Source organism: Diabrotica undecimpunctata, chromosome 6 (assembly GCF_040954645.1).
Source record: "Diabrotica undecimpunctata isolate CICGRU chromosome 6, icDiaUnde3, whole genome shotgun sequence".
NCBI lineage: Eukaryota > Metazoa > Arthropoda > Insecta > Coleoptera > Chrysomelidae > Diabrotica > Diabrotica undecimpunctata.
Genome location: NC_092808.1, coordinates 122,543,005 through 122,549,004, shown reverse-complemented (window position 1 = coordinate 122,549,004; position 6,000 = coordinate 122,543,005).

Here is a 6,000-nt window from a genome sequence, read left to right as displayed (position 1 = left end):
AATTACTTAAGGACCACCCTGTATAAGTTTTTATTGCTTTAATAATATTTTTAAATCTATGGATGAATTTTTTTGTAATACATTTGGTTTTAAACTTTTTTATTGAGAATTTGTCGAAGACTTCGAAGAAAAATTTGTTAAAAGGATTTGTTGGCAATTTCTATTTGCTTACTTTCCTACCAAAAGATTTTCTAGTTTGATAGGGCTTAGTATCGGTAAAAGCAACACTTTTTATGCCATATCAACCTCCAGTAGATTTGTGCTATTTCAGTATATGATATTATGATAAACTAATTTATCAAATTAAAAGCCTACCTATCTTTAAAACAAACAATTTACACACTTTTTATAGACAATTTATAAATTTATTGCAGACTTAGTTTAAAAACTCACCATTGCCATAATTCATATTTTAATAAAGAATTTCCAAAACCGACAACAAAATATTACCAATTTTATTTAGCTCCCTACAGACTAATTTATCTTTTGTATAACAGAAGAAGAACCGGCGCTAGGGATAAACGTTTTGATAAAGGTGTTTTCAGAAAAGTGTGACAAACTTTTTACTGACTAAATTTTTCATAAGCAAAACTTTTCATAATAAAAGGGCTTATAAATATGCAAATAACTGGGGGAAAGACTCCCCAGCCCATATCGGCCGTTATTCAAATCATTTGTGACTGCCTTTTGTACATACAAATTTTATAGCATGCATTGTTGGTACGTTCGTTTTTGTGCACCGCTCTAGTTTGTTGAAGCATCTACAAGACATCAGCACCTTACACTGTTTTGTCCATACTGTGAGAGTTCATTTTGGTTTTAAACTTCAACACGTCATGGTTTTCATGGTTTTCTAGATTAATTTATATATTTTATGCTGTACCTACTTTTATTACATACCTATATCGATGTCCAATAAAAAGTAATGTTATTATATTATAGAGGTTTTAATTACAGTACCTTTGTAGAAGTCTACGTTATTACCTAGATCATAATTTAAATGTTATATTTTACATAAAACTCCAAAATTAAAAAAAATATAAACTGTCCAATAAATGTTTTCTTTAAATTTGCCAGAAATATTTTTTAAGAATTGTTAATGACCAATAAGTACACGATGATATTTTTATTTTAAGTTTTTATCAATTATTTTCCAGTTACAATAAATAAGATTGTCCTATACTCGGTTCGCTATTCCCAGTCCGAACTGTCTAGTGAATTTAGTAATTATTTTTTTGCGAAGTTAGTTACTTTTTGACAGACTAAAAGTGGCTGGACATAACTATACAACCAAGCACACGTACTCATAGCCAATATTAATAGTAAATAAAATAGAACTTTGCGAATTACCGACAATAAATATTTATTTATCTGCACCATATAATAAATATTTATGTTAAATTATAACAACTAAAATACATTTTTTAAATATATACTACCCAAAATTTGATGTGTTTAGTATTCACTTCCACTATTTAGAATAATTCTTCTTTTTTTAAACAAAATAGTATACAATAGTAGGATACTTTAGCTATTAATACTGAGAAGTAGGAATTGTTGTGTTGTACGTTTCCGACAATGAATATGTTAACATATGCCCGAGCTAAGCGAATGGAGTTTAATTAAGGCATATGGAATAAAATCTAATACTTTGACTGACAGTACGCCTTACTTTTAAGGTCACTAGATGGCGTGAGATGCTTTTCATAAAATTTCCAAAACATTAGTCATGTAAAAATTATTTATAACTCATTTAAGGTCCAGATTGGATAAGGTTGTCTACTAATTTTCTGAATAAGGCAGGGTGTGTATGATATTATATCTACTTCTATTATCTACCATGCGGTCCATATGTACGGAATAAATTAATTTTTAGCGTTTTTATGTACTATACGAAAAAAACCTGAAACAGGTTAATTTGTATTCTTAAATTGACAATTTACAATATGATAATATGATACCCCTCCAGCACCCCTTTTGAATTATAAGCACCCCTTCGAAAAATTTTATTAACAAAGGGGGTCGTATGGCACCTTGTTAGAAAGGGATTTTAGTCCTCTGTTTAGCAATTTAAAGTTTTTTAAGTTTGGTGTAATAATGACAGAAAATTGATATATTTTAGATGTAAAATTTGGATAGTCTTCATCACAAAACTTTAGGTTGAATAAAGATGTACTATACAATTAAATTAAGTGTTCAAAATGACCACCATTCACTTCTTGACAATAACCGAGGCGATTTTGGAATTCTCATACATTTTTTACGACCTCGGGGTTATTTTGTTAATTTCTTTCGTTATCCTAACTTTTAAATCAGCAATACTGTTTGGTTTATTAAAATATACTTTAGATTTTAAATAACCCCATAAGAAGTAATCGAGAGAAGCTAAATCGGGGGATCTAGCCGGCCATTTGATCGTTCCACGTCTTCTAATCCACCTATTGGGAAAAAACTCGTTTAAATAATTTCTAACTTTATATCAAAATGCAGTGGAGCTCCGTCTCGCTGGTAATAAATAGATCGATCTATCTTATTTGGATAATTAATATCAGGAAAAAATCTTCGTAATGTAGGCACTAAAAAGTTAATCAAAAAATCTAGATAAACCTTACCATCAACTGTGCCCCTTAAAAAAATAAGGACCAATAATTTTATTGTTAATGATACGAGCCCAAACGTTAACTTTTTAGGATATTACGTGTGGGTCTCACACCCCCAGTGAGGATTTTCTCTGCTCCAATATCTACGATTCTGTTTGTTAACCATTCTGTTTAAAAGAAACGTCGCTTCATCAGAAAAACTATTTTGTTTATGAACTGCAAATCTGCGTTTATTCTGTCTATCATCATTTCACAGAATTCTTGCCTTTTACCAGGATCATCTTCATCTAACTCCCGAACCAACTGAACTTTGTAAGGGTGGTATTTTTCTTTATAAAAAACTCTCAAAATAGATGATTTACATACATCATTTACGGCGGCAAGTTCTCGGAGTTGTCTTATGCGGATTTTCCTCAATCTCTCGAAGTAGATCTAACTTTTTTTCATCAGTAAATTTAACATTCTCACCTGGTTTTTAACTAATTTTAACATGTTCAGTATAACGAAACTTCTTTTCAATTTCGCTAACAGTAGACTGCGAAACTTTCTGACCAGGGTATTTATTATTAAACATTTCACAAACCTCCTTTTAAGTTTTTGTTTTATTACCACAACCAATTATTATTAAAATGTTTATTCTTCGAGTCTCGGACAAATAAGACATAATTAAATTTAATACGCCAACAAATATTATACTGACGTCTTTTAGTAACTTTAAATACCTAAATGACAGCAGCCTACTAGATTCATATCAATTGTGGCTTTTTGACTAATATTTTATTGTCTTTAAAGTTTTTTTCCTAATGTTTAGCAGAAGAGATACGAAACTACCTAATTATTTTTAAAGTATATTTTAAAAGGTCAGGCAATATTGCTAATTTACAAGTAAGGATAACGGAAAAAATTAACCCCCGAGGTCATGCAAAATGTACTAGAATTCCACAATTGCCTCGGTAATTGTCAAGAAGTGAATAATGGTGGTCAAGTTGAACATTTAATTTAATTATAAGAATCAATTTTCTTAGTTGATTGCACATTTTAAATATTTTTTATATTGCTAAACAGAGGACTAAAATCCCTTTCTAACAAGGTGCCACACGACCCCCTTTGTTATTAAAAATTTTCGAAGGAGTGCTGTAGGGGGATACTATTTTCATACTGTATATTGTCAATTCAAGAATAAAAATCGACCTCTTTCAGGTTTTTTTCACATAGTACATATTCACGCTAAAAATGAATTTATTCCATACATATGGACCGCCTGGTTTATTAAGCCATGCTACTAACAAATAAATGGAAAATCAATGGTTCTCTTTGTCCTATATAATAAAAGAAAAGTCTCGAAGTACCTTTAACTTGATGACAAAATGTGTTAATATATAGACAATTACAATTTGTATATTGTTTGTGCATAATAATATTGCAAAGGGTCCCTGCTATGACATTATATCTCTAGCAAGATTAAATACGGAATTGTTTTTTGCAAATACCTCATCATTTCGTCATTTTTAACTTGTAGTATAGTAGAAGTTAAAATATAGTATTTTGTGTCACCTATGCTAGCCATCAAGTACGATTAAAAATCATTAAATTTTTCCAGCGGTAATCCATATGTACCGGGACTCCCAATAGATAGAATTAAAGGGGGTTATGATAAAAAGAATTCAAACCCATAAAAACACTCATTTCAACCTGGTGCATTAACGCCATATTAAAGCTTATAAAATATTACGTCTCTATTTATTTCTTTTGATTCCTTCTCTACTGCTTATTAGTCCAGCGGGATTTGTCGAAAAGCAGACCATAATGAACATTTTCCATAGGAGTCTATTTTTTACTGGAATAACTTAAGGATGTACTATCTATCTTTAATCATGATATGCATCAGTCGCAAAACTTGTGCTTTATTTTTTATTTACCAAAATCTGAAGAAAAATCGAAAATTTTTGCTTTTTGTTTCGTTTTTTATTTTAACATAATATTTGAGTAGCTAGAAATTGAAAATCTAATATGTATTATTTAAACAATAGCAATAATTAGGAAAAAAAGTGCAAAAAATTGGGTTTTTCCTTTAAATCTTTTCGATCTTTTAGACATACCTTACAGCATTTTTTGTCTACATAGAATAACATTATAATACGAGTAAAATGTAGCTAATTTTTTTTATGATCGGTATAACAGTTTTTGCACAATAAGTTTACAATCCAGGGGCTGTAAAAAAATGCAAATTTTCAAAATTATGCTGGGCTTAAAATTACTTACATATACATATCATGCGTTGGAGTAAGATCACATAATAATTCCATGTTTTTACCTTGTTTAGGCTTCTGCCTCTTCAAGGTACGATTTTAAAAATAATCATAGTATATTATAGCATCAATGTTTCGAACTTTACGCGATCCCTCTTAAGGTGACATTCATACCTTTGATTTTTTTAAATGGGAAAGTTCATCATGTGACACCACATTTAAAAGATTTTGAAATACTGATTTCAAAACTGTATAATACTTTGGTTAGAAAATTTACAGAATCTAAATTATGGGAAAAAAAAGGTTCAATGTACGTACCTCTAAATCTGCTCAAGAAACTTACCCAATGATCTTCTTTTGTTACATAGCAACTACATAAATTATTTCTTGACAACTATCATAAATAAATAGTCATAATGACTTCGTAATGTCTGGACATGTGTCAAGAGCAAATGAAAATTACCCACCCAGACGAACTCTATTATCGGTCCCAGTGGGAAATAGGAGTAGAGGCAGACCACGACTGAGATGGAGGGACGGTGTGGACAAGGACGCAAGGAAAATCGGCGCGGCAAATTGGCAACGGTTGGCGATGAACAGAAACGACTGGCGAAATAGACTGGGGAAGGTCAAGGTTCAACTAGAGCTGTAGCACCACTGATGATGGTAAGTGACTTCGTAATAATCACAGGAGATTTTAATGCAAAAATTGGAACAAAAGAAGAGGGCGACACACAATATATCGGTCGCTTTGGGCTGGACAACAGGAACAAAAGGGGTGAGATGTTGTACAACTACTTAAACAACGAAAATTTATTTTGTCTCAACACTTTCTTTAAAAAATCTAAACAACGTAAATGGACATGGATCAGCCCAGACAAGGAAACTAAGAACGAAATAGACTATATACTCTCCAATAACAAAAACATATGCACCGACGTGACAGTACTAAACAAATTCTATACCGGAAGTAACCATAGATTGATTAGAGCGAATATTAAAATACAGACGAGAGGAGAACGAAACAAACTTATTAAACGAGAACGATACCCAACCACCGATGTCCTATTTCAAAAACAAACGGAATACCAAAACGAGCTAAGCACAAGTATAAAATCAGTAGAGACACTGAGACAAATGGATAACTGTAA